Source organism: Lepeophtheirus salmonis, chromosome 8 (assembly GCF_016086655.4).
Source record: "Lepeophtheirus salmonis chromosome 8, UVic_Lsal_1.4, whole genome shotgun sequence".
Classification (NCBI taxonomy): Eukaryota; Metazoa; Arthropoda; class Copepoda; order Siphonostomatoida; family Caligidae; genus Lepeophtheirus; species Lepeophtheirus salmonis.
The window spans coordinates 2,159,819-2,172,167 of NC_052138.2; the positions used below are offsets into that span (position 1 = coordinate 2,159,819).

Here is a 12,349-nt window from a genome sequence, read left to right on the forward strand (position 1 = left end):
AGTAAAAATTTCATTTGCAATTCCGATTCTTTAAAGTTTTAAATAATAATGAGTAAAATACCATTTTGCTAATTAGAAAAAATAAATTTCAAATATATAATTTTTGATAATCATATTCAAATGTAGATTTCTATAAGATATGATGCATTTGAGTAACAAGTAGAATCGACAATGACTATTTTTCTCACTTTGTACAGTAATACCCGTTGTGCCCTATTTAACCCCAATTACTACAGCCTGACTTGTTTTTAAGAGGAGAGGGGATTTGCCTTAGCCCTCTCTTTGTTACGTTAAATATAGGGGCATATATTTTATCTTTATCTTGGGTCCCACTCATGGTAAAACCAGCCTGAAGACAAACCATTGATTATTCCTTCATTTTTTCCAATATGAAGAATGGCAATAGGTCATTTGTGTAGGTGACATTTTGTTTTAAAGTTCCGTTAGTCCCTATAACATACCTAAGCACGATTCTTCGTTGTTGAAAAAGACACACATTTACAAGATTATTTTTCTAAATACTATAAACAGTCATTAAAAATTAATACTATATATATATACTATAACATTATCCATGCCTTGATGGACTCTCCGTTGTGGCACACAAGTGGGATTAGAACATGCTAATGCTAACATTGCGAAAGATATAGTTTTGCTCGGGATTTCTAAAAGGAACAGAAGAGCCTCATGTGACATCATGGCTTTAAATTTTGCTTTACTAAACTCTAAAGCCTTAATGGAAAACATTCTGAGGAGCTAAGAGCAATTGTTATAGCAGCAAGAATTGCTACACTTTCCATTTAAGTTCCATCTCTGAAGAATGATTGTGGACTTTGGTTGGAGAAGAAATTAAGTACCTTCTGTCAAGTTCAATACAACATTTCAAGGATTTTCAGACCATCATCCATAATTCAAATTTGAGGCTTGTTTTGAGTAATTTCATCAATTATCAAAGTTTGATTATGAATAGCGTATTTTTTTACCTCTGAGAATATAGATTTTATCGTTTTAAAGTTATATTATAATTATCCATTCTTGAATTGAATCATAGTTGAAATAATTTCCCTAATCCATCATTAATATATTGAATGGCTAAATAAAACTGTATTTAAACTTAAAAATTCGAATAAAATTTAAAATACTACATAAAATAATCGGTTTAAGGATACTTTATTAACTTGTCCACATTTCCAATTGCATCAAATTATGGCAATAAATTATTATTTTAGAATAAGTATTAAAAATAAATAAAAAATGAGGCGCCATTGATGCTTTAAACAAACCGAATTCGAATATTTTGCTCAACTACTTTTTAAGATCCAAAAAAATCCTCAGATCTTTTTTTAAGATCTGTAAAAGTTTAAGCATCCGAAGCCACTTCAGGTCTCATTTCCTTTCGAATAACACAAGTTTATTTATAGGGTCACCGGAAAGTCCCATTAAATTAACTTTATGAATAAGATCTGAGGTTGCGAGATATTAGGTTTCAACTCTAGTTGTGTCGTAAACTAGATCAAAACAAACAGTTTTGTTAACCACAATGGAAGCCAAGGGAGAGGCTATAATCAAGAGTACTCCAAGGGCAAATCTCAACCAGCCATCTTGAGGAACCTGAAGAGTCTAGAGGTCTACCCCATGTACATCAAGAGAACCATTGAGAGGTACAAAGGGACTCAATCTATCAAGGGGTCAGATCAGGAAGAATAAGGTCAAAATGGACGCCTGGAGACGTCAAGGCAAGAAATCCCAGGAAAAACCGCCCCGAGATGGCCAAGGATTTCAATATGGGTGCAACAACAATGAGAGACCTTATCCGAGATGACCTGAGGATGTATCCCTAGAAATTAAAGAGGCAAAGTCACTTGTAAAGCAAGGCCAAGGCTAAAAGACTGGAGAGAAGCAATGTCATTCTTGAGAAGCTGAGCACTGGCACGGCTCCCAACATTGTATTCAGTGATGAGATGATTTTCCCACACACTCAGAGAGGTGCAGCGGTGTTTTGAGGGTAATTTGAGTGGCTTCAAAGACAAGATAGTCTGGCCTCCTCCAGCCCTGACCTAAACGTCATGGATCACTCAATGTGGTTCACTCTTGAGAGCAGTGCCCCCAGTAAGAATTTGGAAGAACTAAAGGCCAAACTGGTGGCTACCTGGGACTCCATCCTTGTGGACATGGTGCATGCAAGTCCTTTCCAGTGAGACTTTGGGCTGTGCTCAAGGCTAAGGGTGACCCTTTCGAACGAAAGTTATGGCCCATATTTTTGAAACTTGTGTCGACATATGCAAATTATGTAATTCGTTATATAGTTAATACTTTAATAAACATTTAACAGAACTTTCCGTGGACCCTGTATAGTGCATATCCTTCACGAGTATTTCGGATCCGGGTCAACCCCCATCCTATCTCTATTCATTACACGATTGTTTTTAATTTTTAAGTAACGCATTTCATGTATTCTTTACTTTGGAGGAGTTTTTTTTATATTAAGCACCATATTTTGATTGTTTGCCCACTAAATTACTCAATTGACAAGTCTTTTAAAACGTCTACTCTGTATTTTTCATAATATGTTTTGTTCGTGCTATCCAGAATAGAAAGGAGTTCAAACAATTAAAAATAAGTCATGCTCTATTGAGTTTAATCATGGGGAAAGTAAAATTTCATGTCTAATAACAATAAGGGACCTCATCTAAAAAAAAAAAACATACAGGGTATTGCAGGTAAATTGGACCTGAATTTAACTGCTTCTAGATCAATAAAGGTTGCAAGTTGAAAAAAAAGTGATGATTCAGTTTATTCTTTATTTTATTAACAATAATATAATTCTATGTGATCTCCATTTATGGAAACCATTCTGTCAATTCTTGGCCTGAAGGCCTTGCACGCCTTGACAACTTCTGCGGGATCAATAGCCGTCCAGTGCTTGGTAATAGAGGCTTTCAGGGCATTAATGCCTGTTATGGCTGGTAGCAAAAACCAGTCTCTCTAACTTCCTCTATAAGTAGAAGTCCAAGAGGTTCATATTAGGGGAGTTGGGGACGAGGTTTTGTGGCTACCACAAGGGATTTAATTGCTGTTAAGAAGGTCCCAAGTCTTCTTGGCCGTCTGTGCAGGAGCAGAGTCTTGCTGAAACGCGAACTGGGTTTCATTGGCCTCCTTGTTTATCCAGAGAATGACAATAGCCTTCTAAACCTCACAATATCTATCTGACCCGACACGTTCCTTTGAGTTAAAAAAGAACAGGGGCATCACTGATCCGTTGCTCCCCACGACTTCTAAGGTCATAATGGATACCGGAAACTTGGTCTTGAAGACGTGAGGAATGGCGGACTTCTCATGGGGCAACCACCTATCATTGTGGTTGTTGTGCGTCCGGTCCACCTTCTTCGCTGCTCCATCACTACTTATTGTCTGATCACATTCAAAACGGACTCAATCAAAAGATAATAACATAAGTTCTCAAATGGAAAATTAAAATGATATATATAGTTACATGCTCTCTTCATTGATGTGGATGTAGTTAAAGTCTGTCCCAATTTATCTGCAAGACACTGTATATAAACTGACAACTTGTATTGTTTCTGTCCTTAACTAGGACCGAGGACCATGTTCCAGTCTAGTCCAGTCCAGTCTACTTATCGGTCCTTATAGAAGGTAAAATCGATCCTCTGTGACGCCATTGGGGTGTTTTTCCTTTTTTTATTTAACAGAACAAATTATATAACTAAGTAAAAATAATATAATATGTACGTGTTATAATGAAATAATAATATCTTATGCAAGATATGTGCAATAATCTTAATACATTTATCATATATCTTATTTGGCTTAATAAACCATCGATATATTTATGAAAGATTCAAAATGGTTGACGGTTAAGGATCGGTCCAAAGGACTAATTCTAGGGCTCGACTGAACCAAATACTTATCAGGACTGATACAACACTACTGATAACTATAATATACCTTCATAGTAATAAGACTCCCCTTGGATACCTCTTTTAACTTCCTATAAAAACATACCTTTTTTATCTCTTAGTAAAAGAAAAAAAACCCTTATAAATACTCATTATGAAGTTGTTCACGTCAGGAGGGAAATAAAGAGGCCATACTCCCCCTAAACAATGGATGTGCCCCTCCCAAGCTGAAATATTAACATAAGCATCATTCTAACCACAGAGTGTGGACACAAAACATGCAGCAGCATAACTTAATTACGAATTGTCATGCAAACAAGAAATACTGTACCCCGCTGTCATAATGACAGCAAATCCAAATTTGGATTAAAGGTGCAATGTATATTATTTTTCACAACACTCTGAACTATTAAGTCTGGCACAGGTGCGTCCGCATATAAGATGGATTTCTCCGAGGATCTATGGACTTAAATGCACGCCGCAGATTCTTCATCTAATTCAAATCTAAATTTTGTGATGGTAATAGCAAGATTCAAATTGAACAATATTTTAGATTTGCAGAGGTTTATTTGGTTGTGTGATTTTTTATTTGAGTCAAAATTGATTCCTAAAAAGAAGTTATCTTTAATGAAATGTTTTTTGGTTAACTCCAATCCATTTAAGAGATGTTATTTTCTTGCAGTCAAGAAGGGTGTAAAACCTAACTTAAAGTTATCTTTGAAACATGGAAATATTCTCCAAATCGTCACTGATGTCCTTCCTGGTCACTCTTGGGTTACTGTTGATTTTTCTACTTATGGTTATCTCCAACTTGTGGAAAATGTATAACTTTCCTCCTGACTTTGAAAAGTTTTCCACTATTCCAATTTCTTGAAAATATTTGAAAAATATTGTTTTAGGATTTCCAAAAAAGAAAGAAAGAAAAGAAACTGCTTGGAAGGCAGCTATGCTGACCATTATACCACCGACGCTTCCTCTTATTCATATCATGATGAAGTATTATAATGTTTTTGGATCTTTATATTCCAAAGTTCAACAAGGACGCGTATCTTTAGATTTATATTTGCATGTAAATATAACAACATATAAGACATAAATATCATGTGGATATAGAATGAAGGAATACAATCCAACAATCAGAGAAAATGAGTCAAAACAAATCAAAGATTTTTAACATCAATAAAAAAAGTGAATCTCTCTACTTTTTGACCTTCATATTTGGGCCATACTCAACCATACATGAATACTACTAATTCCCCAATTTTCATTACTTTATTCACTTAACTTTACTATTTTAATCCTTGATCCAAAAGATGCTATTGAAAAATTAAATAAGAGAAAGACATAAAAGATCTTGAAGGCAAGAACATGTGTCTCGAAAAAAGTTATAACCCAAGTACTTCCCAGTTTATATCAAACATGGCATTTTCATATTAATCCTTGGAGTAGTAGATAAACAATAAAATCCATAAAAACACTCTTTAAAGAGGCAAAATTACAAATAAAAAAACCTATTTGCGTCGGCCGGGAATCGAACCCGGATCAACTGCTTGGAAGGCAGCTATGCTGACCATTATACCACCGACGCTTATACTTCCATATTTGTCTTAATTTATAATTCTATACTTGTACACTTTTATATTCCAAAGTTCAAAAAGGACGCGTATCTTTACATTTGTACTGGTATGCATAACAAGAGGCACGCCTTCTAAACGGAAGACAGAAGTATCTTGTGCATACAGAGTGAAGAAATACAATCATTCCACCAGAAACGAGTCAAAAACAAATCAAAAAATTATAACAACAATATTCGTCTTTGCCTTCATATTTTGGGTCATAGGGAACCATACACGAATATTCGTAATTGCCCATATTTCAATCACTTAAATATATATATTTTATTGTATTTAAAAAAGGATAATCCTTTATCTAAAAGATGCTGCAAAAAATTAAATAAGAGTAATACATAAAAGATCTTGAAGGAAAGCAAATGTGTCTTGAAAATATAAAGGACTTGAAGGATTTCATGTTTGAATGGGGCATGAGTTTGTCAAGATATTTTTCATTTCTTTCCTTTTTTAATTTCAAAAATGTTAGAAATTTGAAAAAATCAGTACTTGGATTCAGTGAAGAAAAGATAAATCTCAATAAATTATGTGATGTTTTATTTTGTCTGCTTCAAGTGTATTGAGACATTTATATATAATTTGTAGCTAGATATTATCTTGTAATCAAATGAGAAGAGGAGGAGGATATATGAAAATCTCATTTCTAGGTTATTATTCCAAATTCGTTTTTTATTTGTTGCAATTGGGGTTTCCAAGGACCCCAAAAGGAAGGTGAGAGAGAATGCAGATGAAAAATGAAGAGGATATTCGACTTTTTTGGGGGAGAAAGTTTTTATAGATTCTGTTTTTTGACACACTTGGCTCCCTACAGCCCTGATACGAACCCCTTTTGGGTGCACGTGGAGGAGAATGCCTGCAGTGTCCGTCATGCAAACACTGAGGCACTTAAGGCCACTATCAGCTAGCACTGGGACGCTATGCCAGAGAACTACATCCGCAGCGGGTGCTAGGCCTTCCTCCACCGCCTGGAATACAATCATAAAAGTAATTCTACAAAATTTAAAAAAATATTTTTCTAATTTCATTGTATGGCCCAAACATATTTTCACTCTGGACTAAAATTGTGCTATGGTGTCGATAGGGCTTCGAGAATGAATGAATTATAAATATTATAGCAATTGAGATTAATAATACTTTTAAAAAAATAATAGAAAAATGTAAGATAAAAAGTACACTTGGCCCATGGGGGGATCGAACCCGCGACTTTCGCGTTATTAGCACGACGCTCTAACCAACTGAGCTAATGGGCCTTGGATGGAAGAAGGGGAAAAATTTAAATATATATACTTTTAAGTAACTTCTTTTCAGTTGTTTATAGAATGTTTCTAGGGGTTTTGAACATTGGAAGATATTTTAAATGGTATTAATCACCATATAAACATTAATTATTGATTATGAAATGAAACACTTCAAAAACACGTCTCAGTTGTAGTAATAGCTTTATGAATTTTTTTGAAATTTCAGAACATAACTAATTGTAACTTGTGTTTGCATGTTTTGAAAAATTTAAATTGTTATCAGGTACACCCCATATTTTTTGCATCTCTTTACTTATTTAAGATACAGGTTAACACATGGACCAGCGTTATGTAATATTTTTGGAGGCGCGCTCAGACATATTTAAACAAGTTATTTGTAGTTTTCTTCAGTGTTTTTTTTTTCTTTCCTACAGATGTCAGAGTTTTAATCAAGTTCCTATTGAGACTGTTTCACTAAATTGAGAAAGTGCTTTTTTAATGAGACATACGCATATTTTAACACTGGAATTCTCCTTTTTCCCCCCTCCTGTTTAAAAAAAAAATAATAAAAACCCAGGATTTCCTTGATGTCATAATAAGACAAGCTTTTTATCCCCTCTTATCGGCGACTGACTCAAGGAATATGAACAATTTGACAAAAACATATGGTAACTACTAGTGATGAGACTTGGTCCAGCACCGAATGTTTTTTCGGTTCGGTCTTAAGTTTAGATTAGGACAGACTTTTCGGTCCAGAACGAAGTCTCAGACTCTGGACCGATTTTTTTTCGGTCTCGATGTATGGGTCTTTTTTTGGATCTTACCCTCTGGACTGATTTTTCATTTATTTTTTCAAAAAATAAATAAGGAAGATACTTGAACTTGATCATCCATCTCAAGAGATGTTGCATTCCTTATTCCACGAGAGACGACTATTATTATTCATTCGGTCTATCTCTGTTTAAAAATATTATGACGTCATAATACATATGATGTCATGTTATAAAAAATTTATATGTAAATTTTGTCCAGACAGATTTTATTGGGATCCAAACTAAACTGAATTTTTCCTAGTAACGGATCTAGACCGAACTTTTCTATGAGGCCGGTCCAGACCGAGCTTTTTGTTGACAAGAAATACATATATAAAAATCTCATTTCCTTGTGATTATTCCAAATTCGTTTTTTATTTCTTGCAATTGGAGTTTCCAAGGACCCCCAAAGGAAAGTAACAAAGAATGCAGATGAAAAATGAAGAGGATATTCGAATTTTGGAAGGAAGTTTTTATAGTTTAAATTGTTGTGAAAGATTCGAAGAACTGTCTCATTTAGTAAACTTAAACAAAAACTACTCCAATTGAACGTTTTATTTTTTTTCAAAATAACATTAAAACATACCCCATTATAATTAATAGTTATAGACATTACCTCGATAGCTAACATAAATCGCTTTCTATATCGTACCTTCAAATATTGACACATTTTTACTGGAATATTATAAAAAGCCTGTTTGCATATCAGAATTAGTTATTCAATATAAGATGGATTTCTCCGAGGATCTATGGACTTAAATGCACGCCGCAGATTCTTCATCTAATTCAAATCTAAATTTTGTGATGGTAATAGCAAGATTCAAATTGAACAATATTTTAGATTTGCAGAGGTTTATTTGGTTGTGTGATTTTTTATTTGAGTCAAAATTGATTCCTAAAAGAAGTTATCTTTAATGAAATGTTTTTTGGTTAACTCCAATCCATTTAAGAGATGTTATTTTCTTGCAGTCAAGAAGGGTGTAAAACCTAACTTAAAGTTATCTTTGAAACATGGAAATATTCTCCAAATCGTCACTGATGTCCTTCCTGGTCACTCTTGGGTTACTGTTGATTTTTCTACTTATGGTTATCTCCAACTTGTGGAAAATGTATAACTTTCCTCCTGACTTTGAAAAGTTTTCCACTATTCCAATTTCTTGAAAATATTTGAAAAATATTGTTTTAGGATTTCAAAAAAGAAAGAAAGAAAAGAAACTGCTTGGAAGGCAGCTATGCTGACCATTATACCACCGACGCTTCCTCTTATTCATATCATGATGAAGTATTATAATGTTTTTGGATCTTTATATTCCAAAGTTCAACAAGGACGCGTATCTTTAGATTTATATTTGCATGTAAATATAACAACATATAAGACATAAATATCATGTGGATATAGAATGAAGGAATACAATCCAACAATCAGAGAAAATGAGTCAAAACAAATCAAAGATTTTTAACATCAATAAAAAAAGTGAATCTCTCTACTTTTTGACCTTCATATTTGGGCCATACTCAACCATACATGAATACTACTAATTCCCCAATTTTCATTACTTTATTCACTTAACTTTACTATTTTAATCCTTGATCCAAAAGATGCTATTGAAAAATTAAATAAGAGAAAGACATAAAAGATTTTGAAGGCAAGAACATGTGTCTCGAAAAAAGTTATAACCCAAGTACTTCCCAGTTTATATCAAACATGGCATTTTCATATTAATCCTTGGAGTAGTAGATAAACAATAAAATCCATAAAACAACACTCTTTAAAGAGGCAAAATTACAAATAAAAAAACCTATTTGCGTCGGCCGGGAATCGAACCCGGATCAACTGCTTGGAAGGCAGCTATGCTGACCATTATACCACCGACGCTTATACTTCCATATTTGTCTTAATTTATAATTCTATACTTGTACACTTTTATATTCCAAAGTTCAAAAAGGACGCGTATCTTTACATTTGTACTGGTATGCATAACAAGAGGCACGCCTTCTAAACGGAAGACAGAAGTATCTTGTGCATACAGAGTGAAGAAATACAATCATTCCACCAGAAACGAGTCAAAAACAAATCAAAAAATTATAACAACAATATTCGTCTTTGCCTTCATATTTTGGGTCATAGGGAACCATACACGAATATTCGTAATTGCCCATATTTCAATCACTTAAATATATATATTTTATTGTATTTAAAAAAAAGGATAATCCTTTATCTAAAAGATGCTGCAAAAAATTAAATAAGAGTAATACATAAAAGATCTTGAAGGAAAGCAAATGTGTCTTGAAAATATAAAGGACTTGAAGGATTTCATGTTTGAATGGGGGCATGAGTTTGTCAAGATATTTTTTCATTTCTTTCCTTTTTTAATTTCAAAAATGTTAGAAATTTGAAAAAATCAGTACTTGGATTCAGTGAAGAAAAGATAAATCTCAATAAATTATGTGATGTTTTATTTTGTCTGCTTCAAGTGTATTGAGACATTTATATATAATTTGTAGCTAGATATTATCTTGTAATCAAATGAGAAGAGGAGGAGGATATATGAAAATCTCATTTCTAGGTTATTATTCCAAATTCGTTTTTTATTTGTTGCAATTGGGGTTTCCAAGGACCCCAAAAGGAAGGTGAGAGAGAATGCAGATGAAAAATGAAGAGGATATTCGACTTTTTTGGGGGAGAAAGTTTTTATAGATTCTGTTTTTTGACACACTTGGCTCCCTACAGCCCTGATACGAACCCCTTTTGGGTGCACGTGGAGAGAATGCCTGCAGTGTCCGTCATGCAAACACTGAGGCACTTAAGGCCACTATCAGCTAGCACTGGGACGCTATGCCAGAGAACTACATCCGCAGCGGGTGCTAGGCCTTCCTCCACCGCCTGGAATACAATCATAAAAGTAATTCTACAAAATTTAAAAAAATATTTTTCTAATTTCATTGTATGGCCCAAACATATTTTCACTCTGGACTAAAATTGTGCTATGGTGTCGATAGGGCTTCGAGAATGAATGAATTATAAATATTATACCAATTGAGATTAATAATACTTTTAAAAAATAATAGAAAAATGTAAGATAAAAAGTACACTTGGCCCATGGGGGGATCGAACCCGCGACTTTCGCGTTATTAGCACGACGCTCTAACCAACTGAGCTAATGGGCCTTGGATGGAAGAAGGGGAAAAATTTAAATATATATACTTTTAAGTAACTTCTTTTCAGTTGTTTATAGAATGTTTCTAGGGGTTTTGAACATTGGAAGATATTTTAAATGGTATTAATCACCATATAAACATTAATTATTGATTATGAAATGAAACACTTCAAAAACACGTCTCAGTTGTAGTAATAGCTTTATGAATTTTTTGCCAAAAAAAAAAAAAAAGGAAATTTCAGAACATAACTAATTGTAACTTGTGTTTGCATGTTTTGAAAAATTTAAATTGTTATCAGGTACACCCCATATTTTTGCATCTCTTTACTTATTTAAGATACAGGTTAACACATGGACCAGCGTTATGTAATATTTTTGGAGGCGCGCTCAGACATATTTAAACAAGTTATTTGTAGTTTTCTTCAGTGTTTTTTTTTTTCTTTCCTACAGATGTCAGAGTTTTAATCAAGTTCCTATTGAGACTGTTTCACTAAATTGAGAAAGTGCTTTTTTAATGAGACATACGCATATTTTAACACTGGAATTCTCCTTTTTCCCCCCTCCTGTTTAAAAAAAAAATAATAAAAACCCAGGATTTCCTTGATGTCATAATAAGACAAGCTTTTTTATCCCCTCTTATCGGCGACTGACTCAAGGAATATGAACAATTTGACAAAAAACATATGGTAACTACTAGTGATGAGACTTGGTCCAGCACCGAATGTTTTTTCGGTTCGGTCTTAAGTTTAGATTAGGACCGACTTTTCAGTCCAGAACGAAGTCTCAGACTCTGGACCGATTTTTTTTCGGTCTCGATGTATGGGTCTTTTTTTGGATCTTACCCTCTGGACTGATTTTTCATTTATTTTTCAAAAAATAAATAAGGAAGATACTTCGAACTTGATCATCCATCTCAAGAGATGTTCGCATTCCTTATTCCACGAGAGACGACTGGATTATTATTCATTCGGTCTATCTCTGTTTAAAAATATTATGACGTCATAATACATATGATGTCATGTTATAAAAAATTTATATGTAAATTTTGTCCAGACAGATTTTATTGGGATCCAAACTAAACTGAATTTTTCCTAGTAACGGATCTAGACCGAACTTTTCTATGAGGCCGGTCCAGACCGAGCTTTTTGTTGACAAGAAATACATATATAAAAATCTCATTTCCTTGTGATTATTCCAAATTCGTTTTTATTTCTTGCAATTGGAGTTTCCAAGGACCCCCAAAGGAAAGTAACAAAGAATGCAGATGAAAAATGAAGAGGATATTCGAATTTTTGGAAGGAAGTTTTTATAGTTTAAATTGTTGTGAAAGATTCGAAGAACTGTCTCATTTAGTAAACTTAAACAAAAACTACTCCAATTGAACGTTTTATTTTTTTCAAAATAACATTAAAACATACCCCATTATAATTAATAGTTATAGACATTACCTCGATAGCTAACATAAATCGCTTTCTATATCGTACCTTCAAATATTGACACATTTTTACTGGAATATTATAAAAAGCCTGTTTGCATATCAGAATTAGTTATTCAATATAAGATGGATTTCTCCGAGGATCTATGGACTTAAATGCA

The 12,349-nt window shown here is 33.5% G+C and overlaps 4 non-coding genes across 4 annotated transcripts; all 4 read right to left on the bottom strand.

Moving 5' to 3' along the window:
• Positions 1-5,433: 5,433 nt before the first annotated feature.
• Positions 5,434-5,505, bottom strand: TRNAG-UCC (transfer RNA glycine (anticodon UCC)). Its single transcript has one exon. It is a non-coding gene; the product is annotated as a tRNA-Gly (tRNA).
• A 1,216-nt stretch (positions 5,506-6,721) lies between these two features.
• Positions 6,722-6,795, bottom strand: TRNAI-AAU (transfer RNA isoleucine (anticodon AAU)). Its single transcript has one exon. It is a non-coding gene; the product is annotated as a tRNA-Ile (tRNA).
• Positions 6,796-9,399: 2,604 nt separating this feature from the next.
• TRNAG-UCC (transfer RNA glycine (anticodon UCC)) lies at positions 9,400-9,471 on the bottom strand. The gene has a single exon. It is a non-coding gene; the product is annotated as a tRNA-Gly (tRNA).
• Positions 9,472-10,689: 1,218 nt separating this feature from the next.
• TRNAI-AAU (transfer RNA isoleucine (anticodon AAU)) lies at positions 10,690-10,763 on the bottom strand. Its single transcript has one exon. It is a non-coding gene; the product is annotated as a tRNA-Ile (tRNA).
• Positions 10,764-12,349: the final 1,586 nt, after the last annotated feature.